The sequence below is a fragment of the Panthera uncia genome, chromosome B1 (assembly GCF_023721935.1).
Source record: "Panthera uncia isolate 11264 chromosome B1, Puncia_PCG_1.0, whole genome shotgun sequence".
Classification (NCBI taxonomy): domain Eukaryota; kingdom Metazoa; phylum Chordata; class Mammalia; order Carnivora; family Felidae; genus Panthera; species Panthera uncia.
In genome coordinates, this window is record NC_064811.1 from 200,143,321 (window position 1) to 200,165,800 (window position 22,480).

A 22,480-nucleotide genomic window follows, 5' to 3' on the forward strand; every position below is an offset into this window, starting at 1 on the left:
TTCTACAGGGCTAATATACAAAGGAAACCATTTTAATTATTTATTTATTTATTTATTTTTATTTTTTTATTTTTGGGACAGAGAGAGACAGAGCATGAACGGGGGAGGGGCAGAGAGAGAGGGAGACACAGAATCTGAAGCAGGCTCCAGGCTCCGAGCCATCAGCCCAGAGCCTGACGCGGGGCTGGAACTCACGGACCGCGAGATCGTGACCTGGCTGAAGTCGGACGCTTAACCGACTGCGCCACCCAGGCGCCCCAGGAAACCATTTTAGATTTCTTTCTAGGTCAGCATAACTGTACATAAACTTGTTCAAACCCCAACCCTGATTCCACCACACATGGCCTGTACATCTGCTTTGCGAACGTGGCCTAAAGCCTAAAGGAAAACCTTCTTGTCCTTGCGATATGGATCAACACTTCCTACTCCCTGCATTCCATTACGATAAAACTTGTGATTCCTATCTATGTGTTCATCTTTAATCTGTTGACCTTGTATAAGATGTAAAAAGTGTATAAACCTGTAAAAACTGTTCATTCTCTGGAACTCTTTCTTCCCTGTGAAGAGTGTGTTTCCCGGGTAGCTGTCCTAACTTGGGCTGGAATAAAACTCTTTCTTCTAGAGATTCTAATCGGTGTGTTCACTTTGCATCCACATTTCTTGTAGTCAGCAGGGTACGGCGCTTGATTCCAACCCAGGCCTTTTGTGCCCTTCTAACTTCTCTGCACCTCATGGGCTTATCAAGTGAGTTCTCATGATATCCCAACCTCCTCAATTTAGATTGAGGGTCCTGACTCGTATTCCAGTTGTTGAAGGTGGCCAGTAGTGTTCTTTAGGTAGGAATAACCTAGAGAGATTGGAGTTGATGGGTTGGTTGTTTTACTTTGGCATTATACTAATTGATGATATAAGGCTTAAGGAAGTTTTCTGGCTAGAAATATGAGTGACTGAATCATTCAGCTCAGAAGAGAAGGGACATTTGCTCCTTCTGGTCAAATGACACTTTGAGGAGCCCAGCAAAGAGAGACACCTGGGAGACCTTGACTGCTGAAGAAGCCCCGGACCCTACAGAGGCAGCCAGTCCCCAAAAGGACTGACAGTATCAGATGAAGCCTCAGAAAGCCATTCAGAGTGCCCGCCCGTCACCCTGCAGGCTGTGCAGGTGAACAGGTTAGGCCAGACCTTCATAGGCCTGGAACATCCCTGGCAGCGAACCTATCGCGTATCCTGTCTAAAGGGTGAGTGACTGTTGCCGCCTCAGAAAGATTTTCAGTGTGTGGGCTCCCTCTACCTGGGGATTGGACAGATAGACGTGGACTGTTAGTGTTGTGGAAGTTTTTGAGTATCGGCCCCCAAATCTCCCGAATTCATATTTCTGTGTTAGAAAAATGCACACATTTCATTCCAGAATGTATTGCTAAAAATGTGTGGACTGCCTTTTCTGTGCAGGACTATGTGGCTGCAAGGTATTCTTCACTATGACACCTGGGAGACTTGATTCTTGGTAAGCCAGTGACCCCATTAGTAGCCACTGAGTTGAAGTACGGACTGCCTCCGAAGAAGCACTCTGGGGTAGGAGGGCTCTCTGCCCTGGTGGCTATTGGGGTGGTTCCAGAGCGAATCATGGCTCCAGTGGCCTGGAGGGTCTTAACTGGCCCCACTGCCCTCAAGCGGTCGAAGAAGGGCTGTACCGTGCATCCATGAGCACAAAACCCAGCAAAGCCAGATATGTGAGCCAGCTGTTGAAGTTGGCCCATTAGGAGGAGAAAGCTGCCTCATTTTAATCACTCATCAGAACCACTGAGCATATTTTCCCTGAGGGCACAGGTGGAGGAATCTAGGCAGCTCTGTTCAGGTTGGGGGGTGTGGGATGTTCTCAGGGACCCTACAAACAGACCCCTGGGAGCCACGGGTGTTAGAGGATCCTGGGGCCCAATCAGGCATCCAGTCCGAAAGAGCTCTGTGTATGGCCAGTTTCAAGCTGCCACCTTTGAAAGCATTTCAGGGAGTAACCAGTCTGGACCATGGTGGTACGTAGGTTTGGGGCACCAAACTGAGCCCAACAGCCCATGAGGTTACCAGCAGACAAAAGCAAGGTGGTAGTGAGGGGCTTGACTGTGCACCCTCAGGCTGAGCCTGATCATCGGGGACCCACGATGAGAGATGTCTGACAGGGCATGAATAGGAGGCCCAGGCCTGAGGGACTGTGTGGAGCCGAAAAGACGAATAGGAGGGAGGGAGAGTCTGGGCCCTGGAGCAGGCTGTGGATTGACCCCCCTGACCTCAAGACAGACCCCAGGGAGCACTGGTTGTGTGAGAAGCCTTGGGACCCACGAAGCCCCCAGTTCCAAAAGGGTCTGTCTGTGCCAGCCTGAAGCTGCTGCCTTTGGAAGAATTTCAAGGAGTAACCCCTCTCCACCCTCGGATGGTGCAGTTTGGGACACAGGCCCAAGCCCAACATTCCCGGAGGGGCTCAGCTGAAAGAGTTGGTAGGGCAGGTAAATGAGGAGGGCTGGCTATACATGCAGAGGCCGCTCAGGCCTGAGGGGAAGCCTGGACCTGAGTTGGGAGACCACAGACCCAGCCCCAGAGCAGGCTTCTAGGGTGCCAGTCTGATCCCAACAGCCCAGCATGGCCCTGACCAGCAGGGTGGCCTTGGAGGCCAGTGATGGGGGCTGAGCACACATGGCCGCTACATGGCTGCCACAGGACCCACGTGGCCTGGACCTTAAAGAAACAGCCATAAGCAGAGCCTAGGCCTGGGACCAAGCTCTCAGTGGCTCGTGGCATCTGCGGAATCCAAGCCACATCCTAGACAATTGCATGTGTCACCCCTGAAGCAGAGCTGGAGGAATCTGGGCTGACTTGACAGGGAAGAGGCCAGGTCACAGGTGCCCCTGATACCAGTCTCACTGGAAGCCTTAGCTGACATGGACGTACGTATCTCCTCCCCTGGAGGCCAAGCTATAAGCAATTGCACTGCCTTATCAATACACCAGCTGGCTGGGGTATGCTTCCACAGAAGACCCTTGGGGACCTCGATTGCTGGTGAAGCTGGGGACTCCATCTGGCAGGCAGACAGGCTACATGGGGACTGACTGCCACCTCTGGAAACTTCTGAGGGTTGGCTCAGTATTGTGACCTCAGGGTTGGGATCCTGCTGCCCAGGAGGCTATGTGGGTGCTTTGGGTGTGGGCAGAGCTCCACAGGCAGAGATCCGGCTTCCTCAAAACAGGTGAAAGCGTGGCTAGTGTGCGTGATGAGACGTGCAGGTGCAGGCAGCCAGGGACCGGCAGAGGCAAGTGTGTGGAGAGATTGGGTGTTGTGGGTAGACCTTTGGCTGTCCAAGTCCTCTGCCTGGTTCCCAGCTTTGTGCTCCATAGGTGAGCATACCTTTCCTCCCAAAGGTAAAGCCAGTGGAGCGTGGACTGCCTTGGTCAGACAGGGCCGGTCTGTCTGGGCCTGGGAACCCGGATTCCTGGTAAGCCCAGAGCCCCATCAGGGAGGCAGCCAGTTGCGTGGGTACTGACTGTTGGCTCATAAACATTTTGTAGGGGGGGGTATCTTCTGCCCTGGAGGGTGTTCAGGTGGTTTGAGAGCCACTTGAGGCCCCAGAGGCCTCAGGCAGGCCTGTCTGGGGTTGTCTGGGGGACCCACCAAACACAGACCCCTGGAAGCCCTGGGGCCAGCCAAGTGTGCAGTGCAAGAGGAGTCTGTCTGGCCAGTTTCAAGCTGCCACATCAGAAAGAATTTGGGAGAGGAAGCTCTCTGGACCCTGGGATGTACAGGTCTAGGCCAACTGACCAAGCCCAACAGGCCAAGGGGAAATTAGCAGACTTCTGGGTGTCCTTCACAGGTGGGCCTACTGGGCCTCACTATCCTGCCCAGGGGGGATTTGAAGAGACCGGGCAGGTAAGGACCTTTTTTAGGGGCAGGTTTGAGCAGGAGAACATGTTTCTTTTCTGAGAAACGATATCTGTTATTTCAGAGTGAAGTAAATTTTGCCCCCAGAGGTCCACCCTAGGACCCCAGGATGTGACCTCATTCAGGAGTAGGACCTTTGCAGATGTAAGTAGGTAATAGGAGTCATTAGAGTGGCCCTAATCCTGCATGACTTATGTCCTTGTAGGAAGAGGAAAAGCCATTTAAAGACAGTGATGGAAGGGACACAGCCAAAGAATACCTGGAGTCCCCAGAAGCTGGAAGAATCCAGAAGGACCCTCTTCTGGAGCCTCAGCACTTTCACAGCTGGGAGTTGCGGGTGGGCCTCAGTGGAGGGCAGCGCTGTGGTCCCTGACAGTTCCATGTCCATGTACAGTGGCCGTGGAGCAGCTCCCACAGCCTGCTGACCAGCCAACTGGTTTCCTGGGAAACTAGGGTGCTGCATATCTACACTTGGCTCGGCCATCACAGCCTTCCTCCCAGGGCTCCGGTCTGCACAGGACTTGGGGCCAAGCGGATCTGGGCTTTCAGCCTCCACACAGGGGCCTCCAGGGGCCCAGTAATAGTGCCAAGTGTTTCTGCCAGGATGATGGAAAGTACACTTCCATCCGTGTGGAATGGGAGCTGGGAGTTCTCCTTACTTACTAAATTGAAAGCAGAGAGGGTGCATAGTATTCAGCTATAAATAGGAGTAGGGTGGACACATGTGGTCAGTGAGAGAAACCAGACCTAAAAGGCCACGAAACGTCCAGGACAGGCAGGTCCACAGATGGAAAGCACCCTAGTGGTCCCTGGGGGCTGGGGAATGAGAGGTGGCCACCTAAGGGTAGGATAATGGGGATTTGGACTGTGGCGATGGTTGTACCACTCTGTGACTCTACAAAACAACACTGAGGTTTACAGTTTATTTTTAATATTTTATTATTTTTTTAAGATTTTTTTTTAAGTAATCTGTACACCCAGCATGGGGCTCGAACTCACAACCTGAGATCAAGGGTTGCACGCCCTACCAACTGAGCCAGCCAGGTGACCCTGAGGTTTATATTTTAAGTGAGTTGGTTGTATGGTATGTGAATTATATCTCAATAAAGTTGTTGTCAGGCAGCAACAGCTAGGGGATTCCAGCTGCACGTCCAGAATCTGTCACAGGAGTTGAGAATGTGGCAGAACCTGCCCGGACCGCTGAAGGTCCTTACAAAATCCCTGCAACATGAAACACGTGGGGCTACAGCGTGTTTAGACCTCAGCCAGCAAGGCTGGATTCTGTGGACTTGCTGTCCTCCCTTACAGACAAGGCATCGCCCCCCCGGAGAAGGTGAGGCGGCTTGAACAGCCCTTCTTTCTTGGGTACATTTCTTCTTTCCCTCCCAGGGATGGTGGCAGCCGAACTTAGAGCAGCCAAGGCAAAAGTGTGATGCACAAAACAACCGAGAAGTTTGACCAGGTGTGGTGGGCTCCACGGAGTCCAGGAGCCCAGGGCCTGAGGTCACAGGAGCTTCCTTCTCAGCATCATTGCCCTGTACCCCCAAGTATGGGGCATTTGCTGACATACTTGAGGGTTGAAGCAGCCAAGGCATTATGATTTCACTGGTAGAAGCCATCCTACTTCTGGCACTTTGTTTAGGAAGACCACTTTTTAAAAAACAAATAACCTTATATGTTAGAAATTATGTTGTATATGTGGGAAATATAATCATAAAATTGTAATTATGGAGCCGTCATCCAGATCAAGAAATAGAGCATAGATGGTAAGTGCCCAGAGGTGCACGGCCCTCTTAAGCTCCTCCCTGCCATGAGATAACTATTGCCCTGAACTTGGTGGTGACAGTATTGTGGTGCTTGTGGCATGCCCCACATATGCACCCATAAATAAGAAACCCAGCTCTGCCTGGTTTCACCTGTGTGTGTGGGAGGTACTAGTGCAGTCTGATTTATCCTTGCCATTGGCTCAGTATTGTGTCTGTGACATTCTTCTACGTAGATACAATCTTTAAAATAACTTTTGTGGGGTACCTGGGTGGCTCAGTCGATTGAGCATCTGACTTCGGCTCAGGTCACGATCTCATGGTCTGTGAGTTTGAGCCCCGCGTTGTGCTCTGTGCCGACAGCTCGGATCCTGGAGCCTCTTTCGGATTCTGTGTCTCCCTCTCTCTCTCTGACCCTCCCCTATTCATGCTCTGTCTCTCTCTGTCTCAAAAATAAATAAATAAACGTTAAATAAAATAAAATAAAATAACTTTTTTGAATTTTAATGTGAAGTTAAAATTTATTTTATTGCTGTGGAATATTCCATCACAGGCATGTGCTTAATTCATGTCTCTGTTCTGCTTCTGGTTTGTTTTTTTTTACAGAGTGAGTGTGCATGAACTGGGAGAGAGACAGAGGGAAAGAGAATCCCAAGCAGGCTGCACACTCAGCACGGAGCCTGACACGGGGCTTGATGCCACCACCCTGGGATCATGACCTGAGCCGAAATTGAGAGTCAGATGCCCAATGGACTGAGCCCCCCCAGGTACCCCTCCATTGTGTTTCTGATGGCATTCAGATTGGTTCCAGATTTTGTCTCTTTGTACTGAGAATGTCCGTGTTTGTGTGTCCTAGTGTGTGTGTTCTTGTGTTTGTGTATAACTGAAGGTCAGAGTATGTGCATGTTTTACTTTACTATGTAATGCCGAATTGTTTTCTTTTTTTCTTTTTTAAATTTACATTTTAGATAACAATATTGGTTTCAGGAGTAGAATTCAGTGGTTCATCACTTACATGTGACACCCAGTGCTCATCACAAGTGTCCTCCTTTTTTTTTTTAATTTTTTTAACGTTTATTCATCTTTGAGAGACAACAGAGAGACAGGGTGTGAATGGGGGAGGGGCAGAGAGAGAGGGAGACACAGAGGCTGAAGCAGGCTCCATGTTCTGAGCTGTCAGCACAGAGCCTGACTCCAGGCTCGAACTTACGAACATGAGATCATGACCCAAGCTGAAGTCAGCCACCTAACCGACTGAGCCACCCAGGTGCCCCACAAGTGTCTTCCTTAATGCCCATAACCCATCTCACCCATCTTCCTCCATCAACCTTCAGTTTGTTCTCTGTCGTTAAAGAGTCTCTTGTGGTTTGTTTCCCTCTGTTCTCTCCCCCACATATGTTCATCTGTTTTATTAAATTCCACATATGAGTAAAATCATGTGGTACTTGTCTTTCTCTGATTGACTTACTTCAGTTAGCATCATACACTTTAGTTCCATTCACATTGTTGCAGATGGCAAGATTTTGTTCTTTTTGATCACCGAGTAGCATTCCATTGTATATATATACCACATCTTCTTCATCCATTCATCAGTCAATAGACATTTGGGCTCTTTCCATCTCTTGGTCATTGTTAAGAATACTGCTATAAACATCAGGGTGCATGTATCCCTTTGAGTCTGTAATTTTGTATCCTTTGGGTAAAATACCTGATTGTGCAATTGCCTGATCATAGGGTAGTTCTATTTTTTTTTAATGTGGTAAAATAAACATAACAAAGAATGTACCATTTTAGGGGAGCGTCAGTGGCTCAGTTGGTTAAGCGTCCGACTTCGGCTCAGGTCATGATCTCATGGTTCATGAGTTCGAGCCCTGTGTTGGGCTCTGTGCTGGCAGCTCTCACTCTGTTTCTCTCTCACAAATAAATAGACATTAAACATTTTTTTAAAAAGAATGTGTCATTTTAATCATTTTTAAGTGGACTATTCAGTGGCATGAAACACATTCACATTCTTATGCAACTGTCCCCACCATCATCTCCAGAACTTTTTTCCGGTTTTGTAAAACTGAAACTCTGTCTCTATTAAATAGTCCTCTCATCTCCAGCCACTGGCATCCACCATCTTGTCTATATGGACCTGTCTACTCGAGGGACCTCCTATGAGTGGAATCATACAGTATTTGTTCGTTTTGGGGCTGCCTTCTTTCATTCAGCATCATGTCCTCAAGTCTCATCCATGTTGTAGCAGGTGTCAGAATATCCTTCCTTCTCAACACTGAGTATTCTTGCATTGTCTGGATGGACCACAGTTAGCTGATCCACTCATCTATTGATGGGCAGATGTATTATCTACATTAATTTCTCATATCTTAAAATATTTGAATATCTTCAGAAAGTCCTGTGAATCAGGTCTTTTACCATTAACTTTTGTCTTTAACTTTTTATTTTTTAATTAAAAAAATTTTTTTTTTTTTTATTTTTTTTTTTGAGAGAGAGGGAGACACAGGATCTAAAGCAGGCTCTAGGCTCTGAGCTATCAGCACAGAGCCCAATGTGGGACTCAGACCCACGAACCATTAGATCATGACCTGAGCCGAAGTCAGATGCTTAACTGACTGAGCCACCCAGGTGCCCCTTAACTTTTTATTTTGAAAACCATCAAACAGGAAAAGGTAGAATTCAAAAACTTCACCTGCATTCAGCAATCAATGCTTTGCCGCATTCACTTTATTCTCTGCATGCGTGTGCATGCGTGTTTACCGGAACCACTTGCAAGGTGGCTGCAAACTGCAGTGGGCCCTCATGCGTCACTGGGATTGCTCCTGTGTGACCGTGCTACAGTCATTGCTCTCTGGAACTTGAAGTGGCTGGAAGACAACATCCCAGTGAAGAATCTGTGTGGATTGCCATGCGTGTCTCAGGAATGCCCTTCACACTTTCTTTTTGTCCCATTCAGAGTCCAACTAAGGACCATGTTACATTTAGCTGTCCTGTGCATGGGTTCACTTTAAGCCACAAGCTTGGTGGGTTGGAGAGCCCAGGCTTGTCGTATGGAAGACACCCCTGCTGTGCTTCTGGTCTCCATGTCCCTGAACTTAGTTCCTTCCTTGGGGTCACTCAGCATGACCCTACTCGGACTGGCCCTCTTTCTACAGACAGTCCTCATCACCAGGTTGGGGTCCTGCTCACCCTCTCCCGACTTTAGAATCAGCAGTGGGGGCTTTGCCAGCCCTCCAGCCCATCTCCCTCATGGGAGACCCTGTACTTTCAAAGAGCATGAACCTGGACATGTCTGTTTGGAAGTCTCCTGGAGTGCAGGGCCCACAGCAGGCAAGGTGACACGCATGGCCATGGCAGTAGCCTTGCGGAGGTGTGGCAAGTTCAAACATTTCCAGGTTCTCTGCTCAGAGCGGCTTCTGTGTCATGACCTCTTCACGTCCTTGCCTTCAAAGACGACACAGTGCGTGTCCTGAGTGTCAGCTGTGTATACACAGTGGCCAGACGCCACAGAAGTAGTCTATCAGTGCTCTGTCCCAAGGGCACTGATGTGAAGGTGGACATGGGCCCCTGCCACAGAGGCAGGGTGTGCATGCTTTTGGCTGCCCCAAGCAGTCATAGGCCCTGGCCCCCAGGGTGGATGGACACCAGCACCTGGTGCCCCGTGCTGGGCCAGCCTGGGCCGGTCCCTGCTGAGTGCCCAGTACATGCAGCAGGTGGGAACACTTCACATCACAGCCACCTCTCTGTGCAGGAGCCCGGTCTGTGCTACTGCAAGTTTCTGGCGTCTCCCTGGATCCTGACCATCAGGTGGCCAGAGACATTGGTAATACTTTGAAATGTTTAAAAATGGGATGGTTCTGTGTATTTTCCTGGTGAGGGTGTGTGTGGGTTGAACCTCAGTGTAGTTTATATCCTCCTTCCCAGCTCACGGTGAGCCCCCTGATCATCTAAGAGGAACCATGTGCTCCTTGAGAGAGCAGTGCTAGGCTCGCTTACCTGACCACGTTCTGCAGACATGGTACATGGAGAGCCCACCGTGTCCTGTCTACACTGGGACATTTAGTTCTGACTATGTTCTGTCTTCACAAGACTTGTAGACCTGATTGTGTTCTCTCTATTCAGTATATTTAGACCTGGCCATGCTCTGTCTACACTGAATATATGTAGACCTGCCCAGCGCTGTCTACACTGGGACATTTAGACGTGTGTGTTCTGTCTACAATGTGTCATGTAGGCCAGTGTTCGGTCTACACTGGGCATTTAGTCCTGATTGTGTTCTCTATGTTGTCTATCCTGGTACCTTTACATTTGACCATGTCCTCTGTGCATTAGCCTCTAAACGTCGTTTTGATGATCACAGTTGAAATGACCACAAAGGGTTTCTATAGCTCTTTAAATCCTGCGTGGACATGAGTTAGAACAGAGACTGTTCTAGAGCCCTGGGAAGCTGGCTCCAGCACAACAGCTGCACGTGTCACGGAAGTTGGTGACTCTGTAGGTGACCCTCATATCATTAATTCCCTAACATCTCACAAGTCCAAATCATCTTAACAGTGAAGGCGTACAGAGGTTTTCCTCACAAAGTGCACTGAAAGTTTGGAGATTGAGAACAGGCCTTGGAATTGGTTAGACACATGGTTTAACCTCAGTATGGGGAGTTGCACAACCATGGCCTATGTTCAGATTTTAGTGCTTTGAGGTCTGGGGTGCACAACTGAGACTGCCTTGTTTGGGTAGCCTTGCTAAGACCCCAAGTGTGGTCATGGGTCCTGGCGAGGGTGTGAGGTGCACGGGGGTCTTGGCACATGGTGGGGGCTGGGAGGACAGTGAGGTGTGGGGGCCTGGTGCATGGGGGATGGATGCAGGGCATAGGGGTCTCTGTGCACAAGGCAGAGGTGTCCCAAATGCAGCACTGCAAAGATGGGAACTTGCAGGGGTATAGAGGGCTGCACATGGGGATAACAGCATGGGGTATTAGCAGAGCACATGGGGCACAATGTCAGGTGGGCGCCTGCTCCACAGACATCCCCTGGGCACCCTGGGTCTGCAAGCTGCCCTGGACCCACCTTCTGGGTTAGCACCTCCAGCTTTGAACTCCCTATGGGGTTCACCTTCCTTTGGGGTCTCCTGCAGACTTTGTGACCACAGGTGCAGTGTCTGGGACATCTGGGGGTCTCCCTGTGTCGGTATGGGTGATGGTCCCAGATGCAGGGTGAATGTGGACGTGTGATCACCCCAGCTCAGGGTCTGGGGAACTTGGGTCCCCCTCTGTCAATAAGGATGAATGATCCTACGTGCAGGGTCTGGGAGATATGGGGTCACTCTGGTAAGTGTGGACGTGTGACCTCCCCAGCTCAGGGTCAGGGAGATTTGGGGGTCCTCCTGTGTCAGGATGGTTTAGTGACCACAGGTGCAGTGTCTGAGACATTTGTGAGTCCCTGTGTGACACTATGGATGAGTGTCCCCAGTTGTGGTGTCTGGGAGAGGTTGGGTCACCCTAGTAAGTGTGGACCTGTGACCACCTCAGCTCATGATCTGGGAGATTTGGGAGCCCTCCTGTGTCAGTATGGGTGAGTGAAGTCAGGTGCAGCATCAGGGAGACTTGGGGGGGTCTCCCTTGTCATTATGGGTGAGTGATCCCAATTGAAGCATCTGGGAAATTGGGGGTCCCTCTGTGTCAGTTTAGATGAGTGACCCCAGGTGCACGTTCTGGGACAAGTGGGGCCACCCTGGTGCCTGTGGATGTGTAACCACTCCAGCTCAGGTTTACTGAGGTTTGGGGGTCCACTGTTCTAGCATGAATTAGTGACCGCAGGTGAGGCACTTGGTACAGTAGAGGTCACCATGGTGTGTGTAACTGTGACCACCCTACCTAGGGGTCTGGAAGATTTGGGGGTCTCCCTGTGTCAGTATGGATGAGTGACCCTAGGTGCAGCATCTGGTAGAGGTGGGGTCACCCTGGTGAATATGAACGTGTGTCCACCTGAGTTCATGGTGTGCAAATTCGGGAGGCCCACTTTATCAGCATGTTTGAGTGACACCAGGTGCAGAGTCTGGGAGAGGTGGGATCACCCTGGTGAGTGTGAAGGTGTGACCACCCATTCTCAGGGCCTGGCAGTTTTGGGGGTCCCCCAAACACTAAAAAATTAGTGTAAGTACTAATGAGTGACCCCAGGTGGAGTGTCTGGGAGATACGCAGGCCCCTCTGTTTCAGTATGGATGAATGACAGGAGTTACAGGGTCTAGGAAAGATGAGGGTCACCCTGGTGAGTGTGGACATGTGACATCCCAGATCAGGGTCTGGAAGATTAAGGCTCCCTGTTTGTTATTATGGTTGAGTGACCCTAGATGTAGGTCTGGGAGGTTTGGGGGTCCCCCCATTTCAGTATGGATGTGATCCTTGGTGCAGATTCTGGGAGAGGTGGGGTCACCTTGGTTAAGTGTGGACGTTTTACCACTCTAGCACAGGTTTTGGGAGTTTTGGGGATCCCCTGTGTAAGTATAAATGATTGGTTGCAGTTGCAGTGTCCTGGAGATGTGGGGTCACCCTGGTGAGTTTAGATGTGTGACCACCCCAGCTCAGAGTTGGGAGATTTGGTGGTCCCCCTGTGTCAGTATGAATGAGTTATCCCAGGTGCAAGGTCTGTGAGAGGTGGGGCACTCTGGTGAGTGTCACTGTGTGACCACCCCAACTCAAGTTCTGTGATATTTTAGGGTCTCCTCTTTCAGTATGAATGAGTGACCCCAGGTGCGGTGTCTGGGAAAGATGAGGTCACCGTGGTGAGTGTAGATGTGTGAGCACCCCAAATCAGGATCTTGGAGACTGGGGGGTCCCCCGGGTCAGTACAAATGTGTTACACCAGGTGCAGGATCTGGGAGACGTTGGGTTACCCTGGTGAGTGCGGACATGTGATCACATCTACTCAGGGCCTGTGAGATTTGGGGGTCCTTTTGTGTCAGTATGGATAAGTGACTCCAGCTAAAGTGTCTGGGAGATTTGGGGGTCCCATGTGTAAAGTTGAATAATTTACTCCAGGTACAGGGAATGGGAGAGTTTGGGTCACCCTGGTGAGTGCGGATGTGTGACCACCCCAGCTCAGGGTCTGGCAGATTTGGGGGTCCCCCTTTGTCAGAAAGAGTGAGTGACCCCAGGTGCAAGGTCTGTGATACTTGTGGATCTCCCTGTGTCGGTATGGATGAATGACCCCCGTGGCAGAATGGTGGGTTCACCCTTGTGTGTAGACATGTGACTACCCCATCTCAGTGTCTGGGAAATTTGGGAGTCCTTCTGTGCTAGGCTGGATGAGTGACCCCAGATGCCATGTCTGGGATAATATGTGGCTCCCTTTGTGTCACTATGGATAAGTGACCCAAGGGGCACAGTCTCAGAGATTTGGGGGTCTCCTGTGTCACTTTGGTTCAGTGGTACAGGGTATAGGGTCTGGGAAATTTGGCGGTCACCCTGTGTAAGTATGAATGAGTTGCCCCAAGTGTAGGCTCTGGGAGAGGTGAGTTCACCCTGGTGAGTGTGGATGTGTGAACCACACCAGCTCAGGGTCTTGGAGATTAGGCTGTACTCATATGTAAATATGTATGAGTACCCCAGGTGCAGAGTCTGGGACATTCTGGCGTACCCCTGTGTCAATATGGATGAGTGACCTCAGCTACTGGGTTGGGGAGAGGTGAGGTGACACTGGTGCATGTGGATGTGTGACCACCTTGCTCATAGCCTGGGAGATTTGTGGGTCCTTGTCTGTTAGTATGGATGAGTGATCCCACGTGCAGTGTCTGAGAGATTTGGTGTTCCTTCTGTGTCAGTATGGATGAGTGACCCCAGGTTCAGGGTATGAGAATTTTGGGGGTCCCCCTATCAGTATGGATGAGTGACCCCAGGTGAAAACTCTGGAAGAGGTGGGTCACCCTGGTGATTGTGGGTGTGTGATAACCCCAGCTCAAGTTCTGGGAGTTTGGGGCATCCCTCTTTGTTAGTATGGATGAGTAACTCACTTTAATGATCTGGGAGATTTGGGGGGTCCCTCTGAAGCTGTATAGATGAGTGACCCCAGGTTCAGGGTCTGGGAGATTGGGCATTCCCCCATGTCATTATGGGTGAATGACTACAGTTGTAGGTCTGGGAGATTTGGAGGTCCCCCTTTGTCATTATGGATGAGTGACCCCAGGTGGAGTGTCTGCGATATGTGGGGTCACCCTGGTGAGAGAAGATGTATGACCACCCCCTATAAGTATGTGGGAGATTCGGGGGTCCTCCTGTGTCAACATGGGTGGGTAACACCATTTGCAGTGTTTGGTAGATTTGGGGGAGCCCTATATCAGTATGAATTTTTATCACAGGTTCAGGATCTGAGAGACATGGAGTCACCCTGGTGAGTGTGGACATACAACCGCTGCAGCTCTAGGTCTGGAAATTTGGTGGTCCCCCTTTGTCAGTATGGTTGAGTGACCCCAAGTGCAGGGCCTGGGAGAGGTGGGGTCACTCTGGTGAGTGTGAACATGTGACCACCCCAGATCAAGGTCTTAGAGAAATGGGAGTTATTCTCTGTTAGTGTGGATTATTGACACCAGGTGCCAGGGTCTGGAAGATTTGGAAGTCCCCCTTTATCAGAGTCAATGAGTGTCCACAGGTGCAGGGTCTGGGAAATGTGGGGTCACCCTGATGACCTTGATAAGTATGGACCTGTGACCTTCCCAGATCAAGTTCTGGTAGATATGGGGGCCCCCTTTGTCAGTAGGGATAAGGGACCCAGGGTAGGATATGGCATATTTGGGGGGTCGCCCTGTGTCAGTGTGGATGAGGGACCCCAGGGGCATGGTCTGGAAGATTAGGAGTCCCAGAGTGTCATTGAATGAGTACCAAGATGGAGGGTCTGGGAGATTAGGGGATCCCCCAGTGTCCTTATGGATTAGTGACTCCAGAGGCAGTGTGCTGGGGAGATGCTGGGTCACCCTTGATAGTGTGGGTGTGTAATGACCCTAGCTCATGATTTGGGAGATTTAGGAGTCTCCCTTTGTCAGTTATGGATGAGTGACCCTAGATGCAAGGGCTTGGAGATTACAGGGTCCTCCTGTGTCATTATGGATGAGTGACCCTAGGTGCAGTTTCTCAGATAGGTGGGGTTAACCTGGTGAGTGTGGGCGTGTGACCATCCCAAGTCAAGCTTTGGGATAGTTGGTGATCCTCTTTTGTCAGTATGGATGAGTGATCTCAGGCAGAGTGTCTGGGACATTAAGGGTCCTTCTGTGTCAGTATGAATGAGTGATCCAATTTGAAAATCTGGGAGATGTGGGGTCACCCTGGTGTATGTGGACATGTGACCACCCTGCTCAAGGTCTAGGAGATTTGGGGGTCCTCTTGTGTCAGTATGGATGAGGGACTCCAGGTGAAGGCTCTGGGAGAGGTGGGTCACCCTGGTGAGTGTGGATGTGTGACCACCTCAGTTCTATTCTGGGAGATTTGGGTGGCCCCATTTGTCATTATGGATGAGTGACCCAGGTTAAGGATATGGGAGATTTGGGGGTCCCTCTGTGTCAATATGGATGAGGGACTCCAGGTGCAAGTTTTGGGATTTGGGCTCCCCTGTATCAGTATGGATGAGTGACCACACAGGCAGGTGCTCAGAGATTTGGAGTTCCCTGTGTTAGTAGTGTTGTGTGACTTCATACGAGGGTCGGGAAGAGGTTGGGTCACCCTGGTGAGTGTGGACCTGTGAGGACCACAGCTCAGGGACTGGGAGATTTTGGGGTCACCCTTTGTCAGTATAGGTGTTTGACAACCTCCTAGACTCTGGGAGATTTTGGGGCCCCCCCTTGTCATTATAGATGAGTGATGCCAGGTGCAGGTTCTGGGAGGGGTGGGGTCAGCCTGATGAGTGTGAACATGTGACCACCACCACTCAGGGTCTGGGAGATCTCAGGGTTCCTCTTTGTCAGTATGGATGAATGACCCTATCCAGTGTCTGGGAGAGGTGGGGTCACTGTGGCGAGTGTGGATGAGTAACCACCCCATCTCAGTGTCTGAAAGATCTGGGGGTCCCCTGTATCAATATGAAGAGAGACCCTAGTTGCCATGTCTGTGAGATTTGGTGGTTCCCTTGTGTCAGTATGGATGTGTGAACCCAGTTGCAGGGCCTGGGAGATTAGGGGGTCACCCTGTGTCAATATGGATGAGTGACCCCCGGTGCAGAATCTGGGAGAGATAGGGTCACTCTGGTGAGTTTGGATGTGTGACCACCCCAGCTCAAGCTTAAGGAGGATTGCAGGTCCTGTGAGTAAGTATGGCTGGATGACCCCAGGTGCAGGCACTATGAGAGGAGTATTCACCCTGGTGAGTGTGGACATGTGACCACCCAGGCTCAAGTTCTGGGAGATTTCAGGTTCCCCCATGTCAGTGTAGAGGGATGACCCCAGGTGCAAGGTCTAGGAGGTTTGGACTTCCCCACGTGGAATATGGATGAGTGTCCCCAGGTCTGGGAGAGTTGGCAGTCACACCAGTGTGGATGTGGGATCACATGTCATCCAGGCCCCGTGTGCCCTCTGAGGTCATTTTCCACCTCATTGATAAGTGCCAGCTGTGGTTTACTGGAGTGATTTCACAGCTGGGAAGGCCCTGGGGCATGCACAATGCTGTCCAGATGCTGAGATGTGTTCTCAGATGTTGGATAATTGATTAGGTGATCTCACTGTGCACAGTTGTGACTTGGAAGTGACATGACACATGTCAGCTCTTGTAGGCCCTAGCGCCTTAGCCCATTTTCAGCCACTAGTCACCCTATGTCTCCTGCCTTGAATGACCACTCCAAGGGAGATTCCCTGTGAGCACTGGTGTCCAGCCCTGTGGTCACAGCCATGTACTGCTTGTGGCCATGAAGCTGCTGAAAGCGCTGGTGAGTGAGCCAGGACACCTGCATAGGTAGGCTCACAGCCCAACAGCTGTAAGAGATCGAGCATCCCAAAACTCTAGGGCAGATGCAAGTACTACCTGGAGCTTCTAGGCCTGTGGAGGTACCAGGTGTAAGAAAGGTGGGTGTGGGTGGAAGAACACACAGGGACACTGTTGGAGGGAGTGTCCATGAGAAGAAGAGAGGAATCAGGATGTCACTGTGTGCAGGGAAGGAAGAGAGGGTCCACCTGGTGAGGGGGGAGGATGCAGGTATGAAGAATTACAATGTCAGGGGAGGGAGTGTCCACAATAAGGTGGAGGGTAATTTAGGGTGGTATAAAGACATCACTGGGTACTGGGAGGGAGGGTACCAGGAGATGAGGAGAAGGGACGCAGGTATGAGAACATCACTCTATGGAGGGAAGGTCCACCTGAGATGAGGGGAGGGGATGAAGGTAAGAGGGTATCAATCTATGGACATCTGAAATGAGGGGAAGTGATGAATATATGAGGATATCACTCTATGGTAGAAGGTCCACCTGAGATGAGGGGAGGGGACACAGGTATGAGGACATCACTCTATGGAGGGAACATCCACCTGTGATGAGGTGGAGACGCAAGTGTGAGGGCATCACTCTGGAGGAAAGGTCCACCTGAGATGAGGGGAAGGGATGCAGTTATGAGGACATCACTGTATGGAGGGGGGTCCACCTGAGAAGAAGGTACGCAGAGGTATGAGGACATCGCTGTATGAAGGGGTTGTCGACAGAGATTAGCGGTGTTGACCCAGGCATAAGGACATTACTCTATGGAGGGAGGATTCACCAGTGATTAGGGGAACGAAGGCAGGTATGAGCACAGAACACTATAGAGGATGGTACACCTCTATAGAGATGTAGGGGAGATGAGGCAGTTATGAGGAGTCACACTATGAATGGAGCTGAGTGGAGGGGACTTAGGTATGAGGAATTCACTCAATGGAGGGAGGGTCCACCTGCAATGAGGGGAGAGGAGGCAGGTACAAGGACATCACTATATGGATGGAGGGTCCACTTGAGGGGAGAAGATGCAGTTATAAGGACATCAGTGTATGTACACCTGAGATAAAGGGAAGTTATGCAAGTATGAGGACATCACCCTGTGGAGGGAGCATAATCTGAGATAAGGGGAGGGGAGGCCAGTGTGAAAATATCACTTTATGGAGGGAGGGTCTACTGGCAATGAGGAGAAGGGACGCAGTTATGATGACATCACTTAATGGATGTAGGGTGCACTCGAGGTGAAGGGAGGGGACCCAGGTGTGAGGACATCACTGTATGGACAAAGGGCCCACCTGCATTGAGAGGAGGGGACACAGGTAGGAGGACTCCACTCTAAGGTGGGAGGGCCCACCTGAGATTAGAGGAAGAGATGCAGATAGGAGAACATCACTCTATGGAGGGAGGGTCGACCTGAGGTGAGGGGAAGGGATGTAGGTATGAGGAGTCACTAAATGGAGCAATGGTCCACCTGAGATGTGGTGAAGGGATGCACACTCACGTGTGGTGGAACGGTTCACCTGAGATTAGGGGAGTAGACCCATGTGGAGGACATCACTCTATTTTTTAAAATTAAAAAAAATGTTTAATTTTTGAGAGAGACAGAGTGTAAGCAGGGGAGAGGCAAAGAGAGAGGGAGACAGAATCCAAAGTAGGCTTTAGGCTCTGAGTTGTTAGCACAGAGCCCAATGTAGAGTTTGAACCCATGAACTGCGAGATCATGACCTAAGTCACGTACTTAACTGAGCCACCCAGGCATCCCAGAACATCCCTCTTGAGAGAAGGTTCACCTGAGATGAGGGGAGAGGACACAAGTATGAGGACATCACTCTATGGAGGGAGGTCCACTTCAGAGGAGAGGAAGGGTCTCATGTATGAGTACATCACTCTATGGAACAAGGGTCCACCTGAGATGAGGTCAGGGGACACAGGTATGAGTAGTCACTCTATGGAGGGCAGATCCACCTGAATGGAGTGGAGGGAAAGAAGGTATGAGGATATCCCTCAGTGGAGGTAGGGTCCACCTGAGATGAGGAGAGGGGACAGGTATGGAAAGTCACTGTGTGGAGGGAGCAGAGGGGAGAGAAGGGGACGCAGGTATGAGAATACAGTCTATCAAGTGAGGGTCCACCTGAGATTAGCAGAGGGCACGCTGGTATGAGGACATCACACTATGGAGGGTGTGTTCACCTGAGACGAGGGGACACAGATAGGAGGACATCATTCAATGGAGGGTGGGTCCATATGAGGTGAAGTTGGGGTATGTAGGTATGAGGACATCAATCTATGGAAAAGGGGTCCACCTGAATTGAGGGGAAGGGAAGCAGTTATGAGGATGTCACTGTTTGGAGGGATGCCACCTGAGATGAAAGGAGTGGATGCAAGTATGAGGACAACACTCTGGGGTGTCTACCTGAGATAAAGAGTGGGGACACAGGAGTCACTGTGTGGAGGGAGCTTTGGGGAGGGGAGGAGAAAAAGGTATGAGGAAGTCACCCTGTGGAGGTGAGGTGACACTTATATGAGGAGTCACTGTGTGCAGGGAATATGAGGAGTCACTGTGTGCAGGGAGAGGAGGGGAGGGGACACAGGTATGAGGACATCACTAAAGAGACAGGCTACTGAGATGAGGGGTGTGGAAGCAGGTATGAGGAAATCACTCTATGGAGGGAGGGTCCACTGAGATGAGGGAAGGGGATGCAGGTTTGAGGACATCACACTGCAGAGGGAGGATCCACCTTAGAGGAGTGTAAAGGACATAGATAGGTATGAGTACATCTCTCTATGGAGGGAGGTCCACCTGAGATGAGGGGATGTGACAGGTATGAGTCACTGGGTTGAGGGAGTGGAGGGGAAGGGGCACAGTTATGAGGACATCACTCTGGGTGAAGGGTACACCTGCAATGACGAAAGGGGACACAGGTATGAGATCACTCTTTGGAGAGTGGGTCCATATGAGATGGGGGGAGGGTACACAGTTATGGGGAAATTCCTCTAAGGAGGGTTAGGGTTTAGGGTTGGGCTTAGTGTTACGGGTTAGGTCCCAGGAGGCACCCAGGGATGAACCCCCAGCCATGCAGTGGTCTCCCCCGAGGGCTGCAGTAGGGCGCATGTTAGGGTGCGGGTCAGGCTTAAGTCTTTGGGTTCAAGGCCCAGCCTATGGTGTAGGCTAAGCTTAGGTTGGACCTCAGGATTCCCACCTTGTTCAGCTCCATCCCTGCTTTGCAAATGGCATGGCGATTTTCCAAATTCCATGGTGAATAATCCTGTACCACTTATAGGCTCCAAATCTGTTCTGTTCTCAGACCTAGGAATTAGGCCCCCATAGGGAAAAAGCTGTGGCTAGGGTTAGGGTTGGGTCCCAGGAGGTTTCAGGGGCTGAACCATGATCACTAGTGCAATGGTCTCCCTGGAGGACTGAATTGAGGGCAACTGTTAGGATGCGGGACAGGCATAGGGTTTGGATGCAGTGGACAGCTGATTGCGTGTTCCAGGCTGAGGTTTGGGTCCTGGATCCACTTCTGAAGCTCCGTTCATGCCCTCTAAATATCATGGTCAATTCTGGGTTTCTCACTAAATATTTTGGCACCCTGCATGGGCCCCTGGTGGTCTGTTCTTTTCTCAGACCTAGGAGGTGGGTCCCCTTCGAACCAGAGCCATGGGTAGGGGTAGGTTTGGCAACAAGTAAGTGCCAGGGGCAGAACCACCAACAGTGCAGTGATCTCCCGGGAGGGCTGAGTGAAGGGCACATGTTCAAGTGTGGGTCAGGCTTAGGGTTTGGATTCAGGAGCCAAAAGATGGTGTGGGCCAGGGTTAGGCAAGGTCGCAGGATCCCCTCCTGCAGCACCATCCTGGCCATGGAAATGTCATGGTGAAATTCTGGCTTCCATGCTGACATATTCCGTGTTGGTCATTGGTCCCAAATCCATTCTTTCCCAGACCTCAATAGTGGGCCCCCCGTAGGGCCAGAATCCAGGCTAGGGTTCGGGTTAGGTTCTGAGAGGCACCAAGGGCTGAACCACTAACAGCACAGTCCTGGAGGACTGAATTGAGGGTGTGTGTTATGGTGTGGGTCAGTCTTAGGCTTTGGCTTATTGGGCCAGCCAATCGTGTGGGCCAGGCTTCCATACCTGCCTTGGAAATGTTATCGTGTCTGGGTTCCTTGCAGATTAATCCTGTGCCAGTCATGGGCCCCAGCTGTGTTCTTTCCTCAGACCTAGCAGGTGGGCCATGTGAGGAAAGCCCTGGGCTAGGATTAGGGTTAGGTCCCTGGAGGTGCCAGGGCATGAAGTAACACCAGTTCAGTGATGTCCCTGGAGGCCTGAGTTGAGGGCGCCTGTTAGGGTGTAGGACACCCTTAGGATGTGTGGCGAGGGGGTGGCTGGTATGTTCCAGGCTTCGATTTTGGTCCTGGATCCCCTTCAGCAGCTCCATTCTTACCCTGGAAATGTCATGGCCGACTCCTGGGTTCCTTGCTGAATAATTGTGCACCGCTCATAGGTCCCAAAGATTTTTCCCCTATCATAGGATGTGGGCCCCCTTCGAGAAAGAGCCTGAGCTAGGGTTAGGGTTAGATCCCCAGAGGTGTCAGGGGCAGAGTCACTGGCAGTGCAGTGATCTCCCTGGAGGGTTGGGTGGAGGGTGCATGGTAGGCAGCAATTCACGCTTAGAGTTTGGGTTCAGGAGCCAGAAGACTGTGTGGGAGAGCGTTAGGTTGCAGCTCAGAATCCCCTCCTGCACCTCCATCCTGGCCATGGAAATGTCATGGAGAAATTCGGGCGTCCATGCTGAAAAACACACTGGTTTTTGGCCCCAAATCCATTCTTTCCTCAGACCTCAATGGTGGGCTGCCTTAAGTCCAGAGCCCTGGGTAGGGTTACAGTTAGGTCCCAAGAGGTGCCAGGCGCTGAAATTGCAGCAGCTCAGAGGTCTCAGAGGGCTGAGTTGAGGGTGCATGTTAGGGTGCAGGTCAGGCTTAGTCTTTAGGTTCAAGTGCCAGCCTATGGAGCGGGCCAAGCTTATGTTTGGCCTCAGCATCCCCATTGTGCAGCTTCATTCCTCCTTTGGAAATGGTATGATGACTTTCCATGTTCCATGCTGAATAATGCTGCACCAGTTATAGGCTCCTATGGACATTTGGGCTCTTTCCTGCATTGGTGAATGGATAAAGAAGACGTGGTAGATATACACAGTGGAATACTGCTCAGCAATCTAAAAGGATAAAATCTTGCCATTTGGAACAATGTGGATGGAGGCAGAATGTATTATGCTAAGGAAAATAAGTCATTCAGAAAAGATAAATAAGATTTCACTCATATGTGGAATTTAAAAAACAAAACAGATGAACATAGGGGAAGGGCAGGAAAAATAAGATACAAAGAAAGGCAGGCAAAACATCATAGACTCTAAAACACAGAGGGTTGCTGGAGTGAAGGTGGGTGGAGGGATGACCTAAATGGTTGATGGGCATTAAAGAGGGCACTTCTTGGGATGAGCAGTGGATGTTATATGTAAGAGATTAGTCATTGGATTATAGTCCTGAAGCCAAGACTACATTGTATGTCAACAAATTTGAATTCAAATTTTTAAATGTTTTTATCTTTGAGAGATAATAGACACAAGGCGAGCAGGAGTGGGGCAGAAAGAGAGAGAGTGACACAAGATCTGAAGCAGGTTCCAGTCTCTGAACTTTCAGCACAGAGCATGACACAGGGCTGGAACCCAGGAACAGGAAGATCATGACCTGAGCCAAACTTGGATGTTTAAATGACTGTGCCACCCAGGAGCCCCCCTTAACTTACTTAGGTCACGTGAAGGAAATTTATTATACAAGCTGGTTAAACAGAATTTTGACTGTT